Source organism: Hippopotamus amphibius, chromosome 1, assembly GCF_030028045.1.
Source record: "Hippopotamus amphibius kiboko isolate mHipAmp2 chromosome 1, mHipAmp2.hap2, whole genome shotgun sequence".
Classification (NCBI taxonomy): Eukaryota; Metazoa; Chordata; class Mammalia; order Artiodactyla; family Hippopotamidae; genus Hippopotamus; species Hippopotamus amphibius.
In genome coordinates, this window is record NC_080186.1 from 142,282,180 (window position 1) to 142,304,919 (window position 22,740).

Below are 22,740 nucleotides of genomic sequence, written 5' to 3' on the forward strand. Positions count from 1 at the left end.
AATCATCCCATCAACTAGGATGAAAACTTCCACAAGGCCACCAGAGATTTTCTGTTGTCCCCCAGAAAAGCTTTCAATGTGATGGTCTTCCTGTGCAGAGAACAAAGACATGGCATGTTTTCTCTCTTTTATTAATTCAGCCTGGATTCCCACTCAAATGGGGTTTTATAACTTTCCACCAACACCCAGGGCTTTTATTTTCATGATTCCTACAAATTACGCATCAACGCATTTAATCTGAGGTTTAGCCAAGGTGACCATAAGCTTCAGTTTCCTCTGACTTGCCTGGAAAGTCATTTCTGGGTCCATCTGGGATTATCAGCCAGCCCTCCAACGCATCTGGAGGGAAGACAAACACTCACTAAGAAGTGTTTTCTCTAATTTCCTGCCTATTCAGACTCCACGGTGCCCATCTGGGCCATGCAGGGTGCTACCTTCCTTGTTAGAATCACAGTGTGCTCCTTGAATCAACCGTCCTTATTAAAACAGGAGAGGTAAGAACAATCAGAGCTTTGCAATTCTCCCTCTCAGTTCATCTGTTTTCTCTGTTTACTTATTCATTCACTTACGTATTCATTTATTCAACAAATACTGATTAATCACCTTCCTTTTTATATACTCTGCCTATTCCCAAAAGGATCAGAGGTGGCTTGTGGGATCAAACATAATGGAAAACAGGGAAGCCAGGGATAAAAACAGAAAGGAAGGAGGAGGCCTTGCCACCAGCTCCAAAGGTGGTTGGAATTTGGCCCTTGCTCTATTCCAGCAAAAAAAGAGATTTGTTAGATTTCTTTTTCCTTTCTGCCCAACCAAAGCATGCAAATTTGAGTGCGAAGGATAACTTTTTCCTGCAACCAAATACATTTATTGAATATCCAGTGGAATGCTTTGTTCCTGTATGCAAATACCTTCAGAATAAATGAAAGAATTAATTCATTAGTTCCCAAATTTTAGTTACTTGCATGCCACCTTTCAAATGTTTGCCTAACTCCATGACTGTTTCTTATTTTGTAGGTTTTTTTAATTGACTTTTAAATTTATTTTAAAAATACTTGTCCCTTCCATAAAGGGAATATTTATATCAAACACCATAACTAGATAGTAATGATAAAATAAACATAATTAAAAGTAACATCAGTCTAGATAAACAAAACTAAAACTTAGAGCTGTGGTATCTTCCTTTGTGTTACGAGGAAGATTAGGATGTATTAATGAATGTCACACTAGCACCAAATTGAGATAGCCAGTTCTTTTGATTATTCAATACAAAATGAAACTAAAAAAGAAAACTCTCATTATGAACATCAGTGTTACGTCACCACTTTTAAGTAGCATCCCAAAACCCTTTTAAGTAGCATTCCCCCACCTTGGAAAATATTGGTCAATTAACTGAAGCTAAAATTTCTGGGACAGAGGTTTGTTGCTACCTGGAAGCTACGAAAGCTCTTTGCTTGTCTGCACATCTCAGCAGGTAGAACATCAAGCCACACACACCTGCACCCTTTGTTACCAACAAAGAATTGTTGCAATATAGTTGGCCCCAGCACAGAGCGTGTGTGTCTCTGTGAGGAATTAATAGTACTGATGAGGTTTTGGAAGATTTGATTAGGTCCAGCAGCAGTGAATTATGCTTATTTCATAATATAAGGTTGCTTATAAACAACATGCTAGACAGAAAAATGGACTGTTAGTAAATCTGAAAGTCTTACAAAGTCAGGAAGTTTTTCATTCACTGATTAGATGTCCTAGTATCAAGGTGCTTGGATTTGGATTTTAATTTCTTCTTCTGATACTCTGATTTACTCATCGACCTTCTTTCAATATCATTGATGACTATCACTAAGCAGAATCATCTATTTGGTAGGTAAGAAAACTGCAAGAAGTGCCAGTGACATTCAACATGTATACCAGCAATGATGCCTAATTTTAATGGGCATCCAATTTGGTTTTGTCTCCTTTGACAGGTTGGATGGTCTGCTCTACCATTTCAGAGCCACCACTTTCTTTTCTGTCTTGCTACAGGTTTAATTGTGGCTCCCCAAAATTTATGTGTGAGGTCCTAACTCCCAGTACCTCAGAATGTGACCTCAGTTGGAAATAGTCATGTGAATGTAATGAAGTTATGATGAGGTCATTCTGAAGTAGGTGGACTCCTAAGCCAATACATGAATGTTCTTATACAAAGAAGAGATGTGTGTGTAGAGACGTGCACAGGAGAATGCCATGTGAACATGAGGGCAGGGATCAAGATGATGGGTCTATAGGCCAACGCACATCAAAGGTGGCCAACAAAATACTGAAGCTAGGAAAGGAGCATGGACAAGATTCTTTTCTCACAGCCCTCCGAAAGAACTAACCCTATTAATGGCTTGATCAGGAACTTTTAGCCTCTAGAATTGTAAGACCATAAGCTTCTGTGTAAGCCACACATATGGTACTTTGTTATAGCAGCCCTAGCAAACTCAGACATCTCTCTTTACCAATCCCACTGGAAGAGAGAAGGCCTGGAAATGTAGTACCACTCTACTTTCTAAAAACTGCCGTTCCTTGTTGGAATAACAAACCTCATCACTATTATTCAATATACCACACGCCCAAATGTACACTTAAAATAGTCTTCTGGCAATTTGAAGAAAATGTGGTCTTTTTATTAAAGAAGCTGCCTTTGGGAATAGTTATTTAGCTGATGGGTTAATGAAAATGTTACCTAATTTCAGGCACAAATAAAAAGTTTATCTGTCTTTTAATATTCTGAGATTTTTCTGAGAGAACCTCAAGGGAAAAGTCCCATTAATTTCTTAAGTGAAATTTATTTTACTGATTGTCGGACCATATAAACACAACTGATCTAACATAGGAAAGTAGCGATATCTACTCTTTCAATATGCTTGATGTAAAGGGCATGTGAGCTTTCATTCATTTTTTTTAAATTCTATAATCTAGTCTCCATTTTGTTTTTCTGTGTACTTGTTTTGATAATTTGAAAAGTTTATACTTATGTTTTAGTATTAAGTATGACATGAGTAGTAACTATTAATTTTATTTCTTTATGTAGTATCTATCAACTTTCTTTCATAAGCAATAATAAAACTACTGTATTTTCTCTTTTTCCCTCTATTCCACCCAATTTCAGTTTCCAGTATTATCTTTGCCAGGTTGTTTCCTTTTGTTCTGTTATCCTTCTAGTGCTCAAATTCTCAACTATAAAATGTGAGAAAATCACTGTATTTATATGACATGTTCTCATTTATCCCTCTTTTCCCAGCTTTTGTCAAAGTTAATAAAATGTATATTCTGCCCTGAAACAACTATCCCTGCATGACATTTAGGCTCAGTCCCATAGTTAGATAGATTCAGTCCTCTCCATAAGTCTTTTTGCTGTAATTTTTACAATCATATATGAATGGGTTGAAATTTTTCCTCCAATAGATTTTTTCAATAAAGACTCTTTGAAAATTTACTCCCTAAGTTTTTGCATGTTCAAAATAGTTTGGCTCAATGCAGCCTGTCTCTCAGCACTTGCTGAAGCTATTTCCCTACTTTTCCAGGGCTTGAATTGTTTTCCCTTTGCCCAATGGACTCCCCTTTTATCTTTGACATCTAGTAACTTTTTTAGGGTATGTCATAATGTTGGCCATTCTGTGCTATTTCTTTCCTGGAATATAGAGTGTCCTTTCAAACTTTATATTCAAGTCTTTCTTTACATCTGAGAAATTTTCTTTAATTATTATTGTTAACATTTGCTTTAGTTGCATCTTTCCATTTTCTTCATCAGGGGCTCCAATTATACACATCTTGGATAATCCCATTTGTCTTTGATACTAGTAATTCCTCTCACTAATTCTTTTTAACTTGCTTTTCCCATTCTAGTATTCTGTGGTTTACTACATTTATAGCAGTTTTTGTTCTCCCTTGTGTTGCTTCCCAGTTCAGATTCATTTTTTGTTGGCTTCAGTTTTATCATCCATTTCCTTCCTTAGACCAACCAGCTCTACTTTTTTTTCTTTTCTTTTCTTTTCCTTTTGTATTCTTACAATACTTCTCTAGGTCCTAGAGTTCTGACTTGATCTCTGGATTTTAATGATCATTGTTTCATGAGGTGGTTTGTGGTATGGTTTTCACTGTGAAATTTGATTATCTTCTCCATGGCAGTATTTTTGTTGTTGAATGTTCAATATTTTCACTTGTTTTTCCTGTTCCGTTTCCTTTTTGCTCTTCAGAGTATCTATAAAAGTGACAACTTTTATGGTGTTTTCTTTGTGATTACCCATCTTTGAATATGATTCTTTATTTCTATGCCAGTTATTTGCAGGAGGTTTTTATGAAGGAGGTACTAGGAAGAATCTTAAGTGGAATGTTTTGTGTGTAGGTTTGTTCAGACTTTTCTTTTTCCAACTGAAAAAATAGGCAATTATAGGACTATTTTCTGCCCCAGAGGCACTATTTCCTTGAAATTAGGCATTTGTATGATTTTTATGGTTAGTCCTACTCTCTCAACTCCTCTTAACCAAACAGGAAGTAAGGGTGAGATAATAAATGATGGTAGCCTAGGAGATGAATTAGATTGTCCAATTCTCATATTGATGGGGGAAATGAGAGCTATTAGATAGAGTATTTGAGTTTACAGTTGGATTGGGTAGAGTGTAGTGATAACAACAACTGCCATTATGCCCGATATGTATATACACACACACGAGACAGATATATAGTGAGAGGAAATTTATAATCATGTAAAATAGCTATTATTTTGCTTACTTTTCAGAAGAAACTTAAGACTAATATCTTAAGGTTAAGAGATTAAGTAGTTTTACAAGGTCAGACACAGGAAAATGTGGCAGAAGTGAAATTAGAGCCAGGTCTGTGTGAATCAATTTCAATGCATATTCATAACCTCAGTGACTCCCCAGTGGTTGATACTTATTTAACCCTTACAGGAATCGCTTGGCTTCCTTGCTTAGTTAATGCAATTGAATAATTGTAGACTGGGTGGGTATTGGTATGTCCCTAGCTCCTCCACTACTGAGGGCCCCAAATCTTTATTCTCTTAATTTGAATAGGTATAGTGGTGTGAGTTCCAGGATTCTCCTCACAAAATATTCCTGGGAATTTAAAGCCATGCCTAATGTTTAATCCCAATAAATGCTAGTCCTTACCAATTTGCAGGTCTTAGAAAAAGTCACTTACCTTTCCAAAGTTTAGGATGGTACCATGTAGCTGATTTGTTGAGGAGAAAAACATTTCTGTATAAACTTACGATAATTCAACCTCTGACTTCCAGATCACAGAGATAGTTATGCCTTTTTTATATAAGTAAAACAAGTTTTAGATAGCATGTTTTCATATTGGGATATGAATTTTTTATCACAGGCCTGTATGCCTTAGAATGAGGTTGTTGGAAAAGATGCAACGTTTTGGTGGGGGTTTTTTTTTGGTGTACATGTTTTTGTCTAAAGAAACTCATAAACTTCATAGCAGTGGTTTCAGCAAGTGAAATGATGAGTGCAGACAGGGAAATTAAGTAAAGCCTCATTGCAAATCCTATGATGATGTTTCCTTGCAAATTTAAGCATGAGAAAAAGAATAAATGGGATCAGATGAAATGGAGTTTTCCCTGAGAAAATAACCAACTAGTCAACATGTTCAAATTGATTGGGAAGCCAGGAGAATTTGAGCAGAAAGTCAAAAAGTCACTGACTTTTTGTGTAAAATTAGCTGCTGTTCCATCCTAGATGTAGTGATGGTCCGGCAGCTTTTCCTGATGAGGAAAGGTTTTTGTGGTTTCTGGGCAGAAGCTTCACAGGGCAAGCCAGACATGTCTGTGCAAACCAGGGTCAACACTCCTCTAGTCTGGAATGCTCAGGGTTTGGTTGGCTTTTGCAGTTCTTAGGGATATCACCCCTTAGCTCTGTTAAATGGCATATATGCAGTGAAATAAGGAGATAAAGCCACAAAGTGTACTTGAGAACCTCTAATATGAGTAATGTTACCATATACCTTGAGTTCTAAGATGCCATCTATTGTGTACCACCCTGTAAATTAAATAATGGAGATTAAAATACTCATTAAAGGTACGTATCAAGTGTACGAGGCACCACATGTGAAAAAGTGAGAATATATAGTAATATGACCCTGGGTCTTATAAAACTAACTTGAATGGATTCTTTCCCCAGAATTTACCAGGAAAAACAAAAAGCTAACAAGGATAATGGGTTATTAATCACTGCTGAGGCTGATGAAAAATCAAAGATGGGCCTGTCATCCTATACTCTTTGGCCCAATTCAAAGTTAGTTACAATGGAGAATTGTGGGGAGGGCCATTTATGGACATACAGTTGGGGAGTCTCTATCTGATATTACTGATGTGATTGCAGAGATGGGATTCATACCCTGCACAGGCACCAAAAGTCAAGGCAGACCCTGGAAATCAGAAACAAGACTCACATGGATAGGATATACAGATGGCAAAGTGAAGGAGACGAGTAATGGAAGTGACAAAGAAGTGACAGCAAGAATTTGGGGCTGCTGGCTTTTGAGGAGTAGTAGAATGGAGAAAAATTCTGGGGTTGTTGAACAAGGTTTTGGAAGTCTTTCCCAAGGCTATTTGGGTAAAAAGTGTCCCTAGCAAACATTTGGCGCCTGGGCTTTTCTTCCTGTTGAAGTACAATCTGAGATCCCCTTACATCTGATACCTCTGCCTCCACCATGCTATTCAGGAAAGGCATCAAGGACACATCTCACTGGATGAATCAAATACTTGAGTTCACTAAAAATGTGACACTCTGGTACCCAGAACCTTCTGCTCTTGGCCCAAAGTTTCAGGAGACACTTTATATACCACTGTTCATAATCATGGGTTGAATGTTCCAGCCTTAGGCCAAACCATGATGTTAAAGATGACAGCTAAGTTATCAGAAAGTCCATCCTCTATTACCTTTCTCCTTCCATATCTTTGATAAAAGAAGAATATTAAAAGGCATATAAGAAACAGAAATAAAGCATAGGTTTATTTGGGCTCCTGTGAGTGAGTGAATCATAGTTTGGGATTTATGGGCCTTAGACACATCCATACAAAAGGAGGGCTTGAGGAGTTTCAGAACAGTTTAAGAGGGGTTCTCATCCCAGTCCATACACCTATGCTAACTGTATGCAAGCCAACTGCTAACTTACATAAACAATCCAATTTGATTTAAAAGAATTGGAGGAGAGAATAAAGTTCCTTTCCCTGGTCAGTCCATTGACAAGTGTTTATTGACTCCTTACACTAAGCTCAGGATGGTGATACAAAGACTGTATAAGAACCAAGGTGTAATTCCTGCAGAAAAGTTGCTTAAATTTCAGTCGGAGAGAATACTGTGCCACAGTTCACGTTCCAAGCAGTCTGTAATTAGCAGTTAGACTGTGTTTGTGAAACAAGCTTTTTTCCTTGCTCATGCATCATTTGTTGCTCTGTTCCAATTGTCCTCACTCTGCAACTCTGGCTGACAAACGTTCTGCCATTGGGAAGGTTGGTGGTCATGTCAACAAGGACAGAACGTGGAGAACCACACACATCAGCTCAAATGCTTCCACCTGAAAGCATCATGGGTCACATTCACTCTTACATCATTGGCTACAACAAGTCACATGGCCATGAGTTTCCTTAAGGTCTGGGAAAGGGCGATCCTCCTAAATGCCCAAGAGTAGAGGAGGGCTGACTGTTGGTGACCAGGAACAATGATGTTCACCACAGGATGTGAGCACAGCAGCAGCGCGAACAACAGGGTGTAGGCAAGAGAAGAGGTACCCTGGACTCAAGCAGTAGAAACGGAAGAAATGAATGGATTTGAGAGACATTCAAGAGTCACACAGAACTCTGTATCTGCTGGTGATCTGTCCTAATTTCTTATCCTAAAAAAACCAACAAACAAAAAACAATGAAAATAATCAGGCAAAATGGAGAGATGTTGGTCAAAGGGTAGAAATTTCTAATTATGGGTAAGTTCTGAGGATCTGATACACAGTAAGGTGACTAAAGTTAATAATATAGTATTGTTTTTGTTTTTTTTTTTTTTTGAGGTTTGCTGTGAATTGGGTTGCTTATTTTTTTTTTATAAATTAATTTTTTATTTTCCAGATTTATATTGTCCCTAGCCTCCACCCAGAAAAAAATTAACATAAAGTTTGGTTAAAAGCAAAATAATATCATACTAGGATTTATGCTAGTTTTAAAATATTTCATATAATATTCAGATATTAAAAAAATAGGGCAGATGATAAGAAAATAGAAATTAAATCCAAAGAAGCAATGAACATTATAAAAGACCCACAATGGAGTCAGCTTTTTTCCCAATAATATAGTATTGTTTACCAGAAAGTCACTAAGAGAGTATATCTTAAGTGTTCTAACCACACACCAAAAAATGGTAACTACATGAGGTGATGGAGGTGGTAATTAGCTTGATTGTGGTAATCATTTCACTATGTATACGTATATTAAACAATCATTTTGTGAACCTTACATATATACAATTTTTATTTGTCAATTATACCTCAAAGCTGTTGGGGGAAAAAGTTGTTTGTGATTATAAAGAATCCAAAAGGAGGTGGACCAATGAGAATAAAGAAATTTGGGAAGGCCTCTTGGACAAAAGTAAAAGATGTCTATCAATAAAATCAGCATTCACAAATGTCTGTGTCTTCATTTTGTACTTATAGCTGCAGCAGGTGCTCTTTCTGTTCTTTATTGGCCACACATAAATTATTTTATAATGACTGTCATAATAATGGTTAATCTGTATTTAGAGTTCAAAGGGTACCACACACTCTACATGAATTACCTATGAATTAGGAGGTGGTATTGTCCCACATTATAGGTGAGGTCACTAAGTCTTAAAGAGGTAAAGTAACTTGCTTAAGAAGGCAACTAGAAGTCAGGATTTGAACTCAAAACTATTTAACTTAAAAGCCCTAGCTTCTAATCATGATCACACACTACCTCTTTGGTCTCTACTGAAATTAGACAAGTGATAATTTCTTAACAATTTGTGCTGCATTTAAGTCTATGATTAACCTCCAGAGTAACATTGTAGAAGCCTAGTGTTACCAGATGACACAATTCCAACTGTATCATGAAATTCTCAAAGACCTAAAAACCAAAGTTCATGTGGATTGAAATTGAAAAGAAAATCAGAATAATGCAAGTCCCACTGAAGTGTAAGGAGGGTGAAGAATACATGCTGTGAAATCACAGAGCAAATAGGCCATTCTGGGAATCGTGGCATCCAAAAACTCAAACGTTGAAAACCAAAAATATGGAACAGCTTATAGTCTATTTTGTCTTTTAACGGAGACTTCATAACATGAATGACGCTGACAGTCTGTGGTGATAAAAGGTGATGACAGTGGCCTTGGCACAAATCAAGCTAACAATTGCAAATGTGCAAAGAATGGAAATGAGCATTCATTAAATGGCAGACACTGTGCAAGGAATATAAAATATTTTATGTTGAGTGTGTATAAACTCAATTATTGTGATGTAAGCCATAGTGAATCAATCTTTCATCTCCTGAAATAAGATTCTTCATATTTGTCATTACAGATATTGGCACAAATTATTTTAAAGAAGAAAGGCATCACCATTTCCATAATTGGTATTCCTGTGCTTGGTAAGTTTCTGTTTTTAGATATTTCCTTCCATGAGGTTTCACTTTTGAAATACGATTATAATATATAGTTGTTGCTTGTGCCAATTTAGGATCCCTGACTTCCTTCTAATTAGATAACCCTATTTTCTTATGAATAATATATTCAGTGTGGTTAAAAGACCTTGGCACAGAGTATGTACATGGGCTTGTGGGGGTGGGTACCCAATCCAGAGTGAACCAATCAGAGGTTTTCCTGGGACTTTGGCAAAATGAAACGTGTCAAGAAAGACTTTCCAGTGAGGCTTCTAGGCTGAGTCAGCATGTGTGTCTGGAATTTCCAAAGGCCATCTGGCCCACCACGTGGAGAAAGCCAGCCTAAAACATGCAGTTGTTGGAGCTCTTGGATCTCTGGACATTGCAGTTCTGTGAGCCAATAAATTTCCCTTTTTGTGAAAGTAGATGGGTACAAAACAGTTGGGTAAAAATACAGTGATCATGGTGACCTCATTGAGACAGTGTGAAGTGGCAAATATATAGTGGATTAGAAGTTATAAAATAGTCCTGGTTGTGACCTTGACTCATAACCCTCCTTAACCTTCCTGAGTCCCTGCTTTATCTGTGATGCGTTAATATTGGATCACTTAAAATCTGAGGCCCTATTTCATCTTCAGTTGTTATTGCAAGTTCATTGCTTCCTAGTTACCTCTCACCTAGAAATCAAAGCAAGTGATGAGCCACACACACTGCTGATCAGTACATCTAGCTTATGCAAGGCTTTTATTTCTAGATGAAGATCACATCTCTCTCTCTTCCCAGGTCTCACTCCACCTCTGTCCCAAGCAGCCACCTTGCAAATGTGTATTGTTAGAAAAGCACAGGGCCTGCACAACGATCCATGTTTGGCTCTGAGACAGTCCATCCCTTCCACCTGGAAGGTCAGCTTGAGTACTAGCATTCGATGGAGAGAAAATCATATACAAAGACAACTATGCAATGGCTCTTACTTAGTGTCTTTATTTTTTCCTTTATACTCCTAGACTACCTATTGCAATCAGTGATTTCTGCACAAATGCTCAAGGCAAACTTCTGATTCTTTTGAAAAGGGGATTCACATCCATTACACTCAAACACAGGCACATGTGTGCCAATCAGCTGTGACTAGAAATTCCACTTTAAGAAAGCAGGTACATCATAATTCTGCTGAATGTTGTGTACTATTTGTCATCTACCTCTCGAACCAAGTCAAAAGTATTAGGTATGGAGATCCGCATATCTTTAGATTTGTGTGCGTAGATTATTAAAATTGTATAATTTGAGAAAAACCTGAGATTCAGCCTACTGACATTCTGCTATGTAGCAAGTTGCTCAGGAAGAGGCTCAGTTCGCTGTGTGTTCAAAAATAGGATTTTTTAAAAATTTTATTGAAGTATAGTTGATATACAGTGTTGTGTTAATTTCTGCTGTACAGCAAAGTGATTCAGTTTTACACATATATATATATTCTTTTTCGTATTCTTTTACATTATGGTTTATCACAGGATATTGAATATAGTTCCCTGCACTGTAAGGTAGGACCTTGTTGTTTGTCTGTTCTGTGTATAATAGTTTGCATCTGCTAATCCCAAACTCCTTATCCATCTGTCCCCCACTCCCCTCCCCCTTGGCAACTACAGATCTGTTCTCTATATCTGTAAGTCTGTTTTTGTCTCATACATATGTTCATTTGCATCATATTTTAGATTCCACATATAAGTGGTATCATGTGGTATTTGTCTTGGTCTGACTTCACTCGGTATGACAACCTCTAGGTCCATCCATGTTGCTGCAGGTGGGATTATTTCATTCTTTTTAATGGCTGAGTAATATTCTATCGTATATATGTACCACATCTTCTTTACCCATTCATCTGTTGATGGACATTTAGGTCACTTCCATGTCTTGGCTATTAATAGTGCTGCTATGAATATAGGAATGAATGTATCTTTTTGAATTATAGTTTTTTCTGGATATATGCCCAAGAGTAGCCTTGCTGGATCATGTGGCAACTCTATTTTTAGTTTTTTGAAGAACCTCCATAATTTTTCCCATAGTGGCCGCACCAATTTACATCCCCACCAACCGTGTAGGAGAGTTCTCTTTTCTCCACACCCTTTCCAGTGTTTGTTATTTGTAGACTTTTTAGTGGTGACCAGTCTGACTGGTATGAGGAGGTATCTCATTGTAGTTTTGATTTGCACCAAAAATAAAGATTAAACCTCACACTAAGACCAAGAACTTTCTTGAAAATTAGAAGATGTTGTTATTACTTCTTGGATACAGACATAAAAAGACCAGTACTATAGATTGGCAAGTGAGTTCTCCTACTCAGCTCCTATTACACTTACCTGTCATCTATTGACTTTATGACCAGTGTACCCAGATATTAACAGATGGATTTCATTGAGTGTGAATTGTCACCATTTGTAAGCTCAGTAGATACTTACATATCCAGCTATATACAACTCTTAGAAGATCCTAGACATACACAAAGATATTTTTGTGACTTGTAAGCAGTTTTTTTGTTATTATCAGCCTAGATTGGTGCCTCCTTGGCAGTTCATTTTCTGGGAACCTTTACTTAATTTGCCATGTAAGCAGGAAGAACTTGAAAGCCAAATAGGTATGTCAGAGAGTTTGACAATCTCTAAAAGTTACAACTTTCAACTTCTAAAATTCTCCCCTAAATTTGATCAAGATATACTGAAATTAAATATGCTTGCAAAATTTTATACAGTTTCTCTTTTCCCAGTTGTTCTTAAGAAGAGACTTTTTGATCCTGTTTAGAATAATAAACTGCAAAAGTCCAGTCTATTGTGTATAGGATGATCCAGTGGAAGGAGCTTTGGGCTTGGATGTTGCTTATCTCTGTCACTTTTTTTGTGCTTGGACTATTAAGGTAACCTCCTGATTGTTCTGGCTCTAGTATTTCCCCCTAATGATTCATTCTAACTAACATCAAATATATTTTCAAAATTGACTGGTGCTTCCATATCACCATCCCAATTAAAACCCTCCCATGGGCTGCTTGCTGCCTCCAGGATTAATGATGATAGCAGTAGTAATATTAATAATTATGGGAGCAACACTCATTGCATTTACTGTATGCTAGGCACCATGTGATGTACTTTACATACACTTCTTTGATCTTCACAGTAACTCTCAAAGTTCACGGTTGTGGAAACGGGCCCACGAAGGTTAGGTAATTCATCCAAGATTTCATAGCTGGTGCATGACGGAACTAAGACGCAAACTCACATCTATCTGACTAAAGTTTATAGTCTCAGCCGTGATACTATTCTGCCTCTTCTTCCTCATGAAACACAGACTCCTTGGCCAGTCTTTCATTAAATGGAAACCTTTCACTTGTTCTCAAAATATTCTTGTTACTCTTTAAAACACATCCTTACACCTTTTTCTCCAGCTCATTTTCCTCTTTATTCTTTTATTAAAAGTCATATTCCATCTTTGAGCGCTTTGGTTTTTCCATTTCTCCCAACTTTTCCACTTGTGCTCTTTCTTTTCACTTTTATGTACTGCACCCATTCTTGGCATCCTCAGTCATTCAATGAACAGGTGATTATTACTAAGCACCTGCTGGTTGGTCACTATCCCTGTCTTCCATAAACTCACTGACCAGTGGGGCCATCAAATATGGGGTGGGGGGGTCCATTTCCTAGTAGATATAGTTGAATAAGATGAAAGTGACCCTATTCCAGTGCCCAGTGCTTAAAAAAGTATTGATAAAGAATCAATGCCCTAGTGAAATAAAGCCAGAAAGAGAAAAAACAAATACTGTATGCTAACTCATATATATGGAATCTAAAAAAAATGGTACTGATAAACCCAGTGACAGGGCAAGAATAAGGATGCAGATGCAGAGAATGGACTGGAGGACATGGGGTTGGGATGGGGGGGGTGGCGAAGGGGAAGCTGGAACAAAATGAGAGTAGCATAGGCATATTTACAATACCAACTGTAAAATAGATAGCTAGTGGGAAGTTGCTGTATAACAAAGGGAGACCAACTGGATGATGGGTGATGCCTTAGAGGGCCAGGACAGGGAGGATGGGAGGGAGTCAGGGGAGGGAGGGGATATGGGGATATATGTATAAATACAGCTGATTGACTTTGGTGTACCTCAAAAGCTGGTACAAGAGTGTAAAGCAATTATATTCCAATAAAGAGCTTAAAAAAAAAAAAGAATCAACATCCTAATTACTTCATTAAATCTCATATCTTCAGGAGTGAGTAATCTTATTTCTCCCAGCTAAATTATAAACTGCTTGAGCATAAAATAAAGCCCTATGTTTCTTCTGTATCACTTTCCCTTAGGAAACCCACAACCTACCTACTTGTTCTAAGGAATTTTTTTGTGGCATGTGTGTATTAATATGAATGTCTAGATCTGTTTGTATACTTGCAAATATATTGAAGGTTATTGTGCTGAAGGATAGAAGCACTGCAATAGAAATCAGGAAATGTCATCTCTGAGGATACAAGTGATGATTTCTGCCTTTCTGGCTTTATAGAATTACGAGGGAGAGTCAAAAATTATCCACATTCTGGCTGCATGAAAACTTCTGTAAATTCTATAGCCAGAGTATGGATAACTTTTGACTCAGCCTCGTATTATGTTAATCCAGTTAAGTAAGTGATAGCAAAGGCTTTGTAAAGTATATCTTGTATCAGTGATTCTTACAGTGTGGTCTGAGGACCCCTAGGGGGTCCGTGTATCAGAGTTCAACCAGAGGAGCAGAAACAGTAGGGGATATATATTAAGAGACTTACTGCAAGGAATTTGCTTACATGATCCATCATTGGGCTGGCTAGGCAAGTGTGACATCCACAGGGTAGGCCATTGAGCAGGCGAGGCTGGAATTCTCAAGCATGAGCTGAAGCTGCTGTCTGAAGATGGAATTTTTTCTTGTTCTTCAAGGAAGACACAGCTCTGCTTCCAAGGCCTTTCAGCTGATCAAATCAGGCCCTATTAAAGGGGACTGATTATGGACTTTAATCACACCTACAAAATACCTTCACAACACCTAGACTAGGGCTCAATTGAATAACCAGGGACCGTAGCATAGCCAGGTCAACACATAAAACTAAGCACTGTTCTCTAAGCTCCTTTGGGGGAATCCATGAGTCCTCCCTTTTATAACTATGTATAAGGCTGGATTTTCTTCATGTGTTTCAAACACAACAAAATGATGCAACAGAATGAATGGATAAACAGATATGAGAATCCAACTGTCTTCTACTAATCCAAATGCTAATGAGATATAAAAAATTTCTCACTTTTTTGTTTTAGGAAATAGTTATTTTTTGTTAAAATGTTACATATTAACATGTAATACATATTATTTTAAAGAAATGAATAAATTTAGGTTTTTCTAATTTTAAGTTTCTAATACAGTAAGTATAGATGGATATCACATACATAAACAAAAAAAATCCTAGATAATTTTTAAGAGTATAAAGGAACACTGATTGCAAAAGTTTTGAGACCCACTACCCTATACAAGTGAATATATTATAACTTTACCCTTATTGATAAAATAAATGCTTTAACAGTTATGCTTCTATTTGGCATAAATTATTGAAAATATATTCTATTGCACAACATGAAGTAGAGAGTATAAAAATTTGTCCTTACTGTATGAATATCAAAACTATTTAATTTGTTCTCCCTCATGCACTGATTTGAACAAATTATTATTCAAAGAATCACAAGCTCTTTTTGTGACCTTCTAATGACTTGATCTGATGCTATAAAATACCTATTTTGAATTTTGGCTATTTCTTACTTTCAACATCATTATGCAGTATTTTATTCTAAAACTTATTTTGTATAGATCCCAGTAAATTATCCCTACCAAGTTCCCTTAAGTGATGGTCAAAATTTAATTAGAGGATATTTTTATTCATATTTTTATACCAAAAATTGTTAAGCTAATAAAATGGATAGTAAGGGAATTGTGACTTTCTATCCCATTTGGTAAATGAGTTATTTTTCACTATTTAGTCACTGTTGGATTAACCAGAAAAATTGAAGGAAAGAAAGTCATGGAAAAGCCAAAATTGGGATTAACACGAAAATGGCCAAAAGATGGTGCGAAATTGACTGATTGAAAATTAATCTAGGCACAACTACACATATTCCAAAACACGCTATCATTATATAGGGTCACCCTAAGAAGAAAAGTAAGAGGAGTGAAGGTATAATCTTTAAAGACAGAAGTTGCAAACTAAGATTGGTACAGGGACCAGGCAGGTAATAGAACCTCCTGAAGCAGTTCAGTTTGGGGATACTCACGCCCTGTCCAAAACGGCTATTCAGCGATGGACAACTTGGCTGGTGGAAAAGTATACCTGTGGTTGTCAATTCTTTGGCTAGTCGAATTCCACAAAAAAAGAGAATCTACATTATTATGAGAAGCATCCCAGTGTTTAATGCTGCCAATGAATCTAAAATTTAAGTCTGTGCAGGCCAAATGAAATATTTGTGCAGGTAATTACCACTGTGTTGCATCTGGTTTAGGAACACTGAATATCATATAAATTACTTGGTGACAACCAAGACGTTATCATCCACTGAGGTTTTCTGTAGTTGCTGGTGCTTTTCAGCTGAGCCTATCCCTGCTCAATATTCCTTACTATAAAGGCTCTTCATGGCTATTTTGTCTTCGCTTTTTAAAATTATTTCAGAAATCAAATTAATTGATAGAGGCTCAGCCTGAGACTTCACACTCCTTCAAATTGCTCATATTTAGAAGTTTGTTCTACAACTCTCTAGAGAAAGAGCAAAGCTTAGGCTGGGGAAAGGTAAACAAGACTCGCCAAACTCATTTACTCAGTGATTCAGTTCTGCAGTTAGCTTAACCCAGCACCTGCGGAGTTGAGGGAACATTTAAGGCAGAGTTTCTCAACCACAGCACTAATGACATTTTGGGCCAGATAATTGTTTGTCATGAGAGGATGTTCTGTGCATTGTAGGACGTTTAGCAGCTTCCCTGGGATCTACCCCCTAGATGCCAGTGGTTTCTCCATCACAGTGAGATAGTCAAAGATGTCTCCAGATATTGCCAAAAGTCCCCTGGCGGGGCAGAGTCATCCCTTGTTGAGGACCACTGATTTAGGTGTGTTCACGCATGGCCCTTGAGGGTATCTTACCTCTTCTCTGGCTGCTTATTCTTCCTAAGGGGAGATCTGGTAAGTGACTCTTTTCCATCATGGTCCATCTCCAGAGATGTTTGATGCCCTGGGCCACTGTCCCGCTGTCCACCCCCTTGCCTCAGTCCCGAAGGAACTAGTTTTATGGCTAATCTCTCATGCTTTTGTTGTTGCTCAGTACTTCTTCCAGCCCTTGTTCATGAATCCTATACCAGCATTTTCATCTGGTTAACCAGCTAAAAGGCCTCAAGTTACTTTCCTTTCCATGTACTTAAAACATTATTTTGCTTGTTCAGTGAAGATTAGTCTAGACCCTTGCCTTTCTCTTGACTAAAATGAAAACAAGTATTGCCTTATCAAAGTGACCACAAGAAGATTTTTCCCCACAACTACTTGTATTTCAGTTTGTTTGGAGAATTTTATGACTTCATTTCTGGAAATAATTATGCCAATCTGTTAAGGTTGTTGAGGAATTAAACAAGTCACATTATGTAAGGCTTACTCCAGTGCTTGGCACAGTCACCACTCATTAATAGTTATTACAATTAGCACCAGTAAAGTTTCCACAGCCTGTAGTAAATAATTGGCCTTAAGCTTATGAAGTTTATCCTGGTTGTATGGAATGGGTGGGTGGGAGATGAAGGGGCAAAAGTTTCTGTCAACAATTGCTTCTTTTTTTTTTTTTAATTTATTTATTGGCTGCTTTGGGTCTTCTTTGCAGTGCTCAGGCTTTCTCTAGTTGCAGGGAGCAGGGACTACTCTTCGTTGCAGTGCTTCTCAGTGCAGTGCCTTCTCTTGTTGCGGAGCACAGGCTCTAGGCACGTGGGCTTCAGTAGTTGTGGCACGTGGGCTCTCCAGCACAGGCCCAGTAATTGTGGCACATGGGCTTAGTTGCTCCGCAGCATGTGGGATCTTCCCAGGACAGGGATCGAACGTGTGTCCTCTGCAGTGGCAGGTGGATTCTTAACCACTGTGCCACCAGGGAAGTCCCAACAATTGCTTCTTAATTGGCCATTTGGGGCAGCAGATATACAAAGCCTAAACGTGACAGACTCTAAAAATCATACATGAAGAGGATGACGCAGCCAACGAGAAATGCAAATACATACAAACTGATTAATTCATGTAAGCGTAGAAAAGTTGATGGCAAGAAAGGGGAACTACATAAAGCTCTGTGATGTGTGATCTTTTAACACGATTTATTACAGAATTCGAACAGCCAGACAAAAGGAACATGGCCTCGCTAGCCAAAGCCAAAGCTACTCTTTGCTATTACTTGTTATTAGGGTTCTAATTAGCCAGACAGTGATAGTTAATTCCAGCTTCATGATGCAAATAACTTGGCACATGCCTTAAGTATTTACAGTTTCTAAGTACCTTGGAAAATGGGCTTGTGTTCTGAGGACTCTCTAGCTATTGGTTAGTATGATAGTCCAAGACATACTCTAGACCCTCTTGTCCCAGAATTCTGTGCACCTTTCTCTTTATTGGGGAAGTGGTGAGGGGAGGAGCACTGGTTTTAGGAGTGAGGAGATGTGGTTTGTGGTCCTGTCTCTGCCACCAACTTCCTGTGTGGCCTTGAGCAGTTTTATTAACTTCTCTAAGCTTTACAGTCGTGTCCTGTCCCACAGCACAAGGAAGCTGTGCAAAACAACCTCCAATTCTGATGCTAACACTCTGTGATGAACCAAATCTGTGATTCTAGGTCACCCTAGTGCCAAGAAACCATGGGACTCTGAGAAAAGGGAGAGAAAGAAACTAGGACTTGAAAAGCACTCTTCTCTTTAGCAGATGGACAGCTGTGAAATGCCAAGTGCTGTACATGTAAGTTCACAATTAACGCAGCAACCAACCAAGGGCATATGGAAAGGTTTTCATGAAGTTAGATAGTATGTTCATTTCTTTTCACCTCCTTTTACTCCCAAGCTTGTTAATATTTCCCTTTTGGTACCCTCAAAATAGGCATGTTGCTTACTCTCCCTTCTCTCCCTCTTTTTTTTTTTATGGGTTCACCAATACCTATCCGTCAGTATGGCAACTGATTCATAACACTTACCCCAATTAGCTGAGTAACAGACAACTCAGTCAAAAAAGGAAATTATACATGAAAATTTCCTTTTAAGGGTGTGACTCAAAGCTCTCAACAAGCCCATAAACAATTCTGATTTTTTGTACGTTTGAAGTATTCACATAATCCAGAAATACAATATATTGGTCCCACTTCCCTTATTTTGTATAATCAAACAGTAATCAATAAGAGCTATAAGTACTGCAAAATGGGACTTCTGAAGCTCTGAGGGCAAATTCATCACCAGCATGCATAGAAGAGTCACTGCAAAGAGTCTTTTCTTTCTTAAGTGCCCTTGAAAGCCAGCAACTAAATTATATTCCAGGCCCCCAAGGAGATGTACAAGGTTATAATTGTCTCACATTTAATTACATGCATCGCAAAAGGTAAATGGACAGTCAATTTTGTACCATGTACAGAGAATACGATCACTTATGAGTTTTGATATTGCTGGCTCACTGACTCACAGAAAGTAGAAATTTATGCAAGAGCCATGTCCAACAGTGACGGTGCTACGTAAGGGCGCAGCCGAGCCGAGAACACTGCCTTCACTGTTCTGGGACTGGGCCTCACACTCACAGTCGGGCTATTCTTCTCTTTCTCACAGGGCTCTACTGAGGCAGTTTATTTGTCCCTTTTCCTTTATTGGTCAGAGTTCTTTCTTTCCAGGCCATCTTCTTCCCTGAATTTCCAAGGGAGTGTTAGCTTAAGGCCTCATGTTGACACCATCAGATATAATCAGAGAAAGGAAAAATGCCGCAGGAAAGAGAAGTGATCATTTAGCCAAGGAGCACAAGAGAAATATGCCACTTTCAAGCCCTTTTTTCCGTAGTTTCTAATGGAGCCTGCTCAGGAGAGACGTCATCTTTGCTGGGGTGAGTAAAAGCAATTTGGCCCTTCTGTGTAATAGGGGGAATCATTGCCTCCTCTGGTCACTGATTCTAAGTTTTGAATCAGGCCCAGCACATACTACTTTTCTTTATACCGCATTTGAAATTTCATTTGGCTTGCTGAGTGTGAGATCCACATTTCCTTTGTAACAGAATGTTGTATTTTTTCTTCAATTGATTTCATTAGCATAAGCTGATGGCAAATGCTACTTCCTTTTGCAGTAGAGCTTGCAATTTAAATGGACCTGAATACATTTTATGATAAAGAATCTATCCTGCATTCATCCATTGCAGCCTGAGGAAGGAGAGGTAGTACGTGTCTGTTTCTCAAAGCAGAGAGAAAATAACACTTTGAGGAAGAGAGTGAGATTGTTATATGGCTTCCCAGTTTCATCTCCATATACCCTGAAATTTTCACATTGCAGTAGAGTTCAACTATAGGTGGGAACTTCTGGTTTTCCTTTGAGTTCAAAGGAGAAAAGTGATGCTTAAAAAAAAATGCTTACACCCTGAGTATTAACTACTCCCCCCAGCGGGAAAAAAAAGCCTTGTGCATACGAGTAATTACATGATGAGTACGTTTAGTAAAGTCCTACTGTGGCATGCCATGAGAGCTGGGGTAACACATCTCCAACCACAAGGTGCAAAGTAAATTTTTTAAAATCGCTCTGAGCAGCTAGTTGATTAGCCTGTAAGAGTTCACATACCTGGCGGAACTCCTTTGTCCTCTGAATTTGCTGCACAATTCTGGTCAAGGTATCCAGAGGGGAATTCAAAATTCTCCGGAGGCACTTGACTACCAATAGCCAATCTGACACTCTTCTCCAACAGTCCTTTCTTTATTTCCAGATCTTGCAAACACACAGTCAAGATTGCTAGGAGTGTTACTTCATTGACAGATGCACTGTTACATTAAGCCATTAATCAGGCAAATCACAGATGTTGTTTTCTTTTCAGATGTTACTATAATTATTCCTAATAACACCTACTGAATTTGTTATTTCACTGCCATTGAGGACTTTTTAAAAATTTATCAGATAATTCATTTCTTAAATTTTGTTTATATGGACTTAAATTGTATTTCTACCTTGGAGGGTTCAGCTTCTCTCCGGTTGTTAACATGTATTTTCCAAAGAATGTAGCAGGGTAACCTCACATATGGGTGGATTAATAGGCTCTTGAAAGACTGGAGGTTGAAACCCACTGCTGAGTTTGCAATCAAACCATATTTACCTTCTGCTAAAAGAGGGGCATTTTCACTTCGAGGCATACGGTGCTAATAAATCCAGTTGAAGGAGTCTGCTGTCCTGAAAGGCAGAACTAAGAAGGGAACTCAGGCCAGCTGCCTGGTTTACAGATGGTGAACCTGGGACTCAGAAAAAGGAAGTCTGAGTTACTGAGACAGAACAACAACCAGAATCCAAGGCTCAGGGCTCTGAATCCAGTGTTGGTTATTCTACCATACTTGTTCTCCAAAATGGCCCTTAACACACCAGAAGGGAATAAAAATCTCCTTCTTGACTCAAGAGTAAACTAAGACAGGTTGGGTTTCTGAGACTGAGATTTTATGCACTTATTCACTCTCCTGAAAGTAAAACTTAGACATTTCGCCACCCTTGAACCTAGGGGGCTCTATCTCCATTGCTGATAAAATATCACTGATTTCTCCCTTTCAGTGACATTGTTTTAAAATTTTCTTTCAAAAGTTGCAAACATCTCGACCCTTTTCTCCTTCTTATCTTTTAGTTCTCTATAAAATACAGTTATATTAAGAGATTGCATAAATAAGTAGTAACAGTAGCAGTGGGGTGGTTTAGTAGGAAAAAAATAGGCATTGAAATTAGAATTGCATCACTGTTCTACTTCTTAATAATTGTGTGACCTTAGATAAGTTACTTAGCCTCTCAAACCCTCACATTGGGAGTGTGTGTGTGTGTGTGTGTGTGTGTAATCACCTAGCGCAATGCAATTACTGGCTCACAAAGGCATTTTATAATTATTAGTCATTACTATTATTTGGAAGCAGAAGAGAGGGAATATTAACTGTCATGGCATTTATTAATGTTACATAATGTCTTAATGTGTGGGAAAAGGAGAGTCTCATTTTCTGCTTTTGGAATTAATGATCACTGGCTGCTGTTTAGAGCAGCAAAGAGCCTTGCAAATAGTAAGCCACCTGGAAACGACCTGAATTATTGGGCCTGGAGGAGGTACTTCTGTCCCTCAACCACAGTTACAGCAGGCTGCTCTGATGCGGTGTAGTATCAATGTGAACTCCCTCGCTTGAAGAAATAACACAGGAACACATAAATACACTGTTTCTTTGCCGTATCTGCCTTTTTCAATAAAAATACCAGATCCCTGCAATTACTATCAAAGGTGATGGTGAAATTTTCACATAAATGCCACCGTATATTCTTTACCTCCTCCCCCCAGCCCCCAAATACATCCCAGAGCAGTGATTCCCAAGATGTTGTTCCTGCCTCGATTGTTTCAGCATTCCTCAGGAGGTCGTTAAAAATGCAAATTCTCAGGCTCTACCCTAGACGTACTGAGTCACAAACTTGGGAAGATGTGTTTTAACAAGACTCTAGGTGATTCTGATGTTGACTGGAGTTAGAGAACCATGACCTGGAGAACTTGCCCAGGTGCTTTAGGTACTTCAGTACCTCTTCAAAGTGAGGAGTAGGTACCAGGACGGTACTCAAAATTATCTTAGATAGGACGGAGACCACTTTAGGTGACCCCCTGAGGTGGCATCAAACGGCAGAATCACATAGTGAAAGTTTTCCCTGTCTTGATTCTCTTTCCAGCCTTAAATCTCAGTTTGATATTGACAGGTCTTTAATATCTCTTTAACCATTGCTAATTTCCTTTGTCAACAAAGAGTAGGGTGCAAATCCAACATAGAGAGCAGCAGAGTCTAAACTTTAGTGATATTTTGGTTGGT

The 22,740-nt window shown here is 38.2% G+C and overlaps 1 protein-coding gene across 3 annotated transcripts in view; it reads left to right on the forward strand.

Moving 5' to 3' along the window:
• ATP10B (ATPase phospholipid transporting 10B (putative)) overlaps window positions 1–22,740 on the forward strand; it is a 330,102-nt gene that overhangs the window by 41,211 nt on the left and 266,151 nt on the right. For 2 of the 3 annotated variants that reach the window (XM_057729720.1, XM_057729733.1), the window contains exon 2: window positions 9,578–9,644. The gene's annotated coding sequence lies outside the window, so the exon portion shown is untranslated. Of the gene's footprint in view, window positions 1–411; window positions 495–9,577; window positions 9,645–22,740 lie in introns of those variants that run through there. The other variant, XM_057729726.1, reaches the window with a different exon arrangement.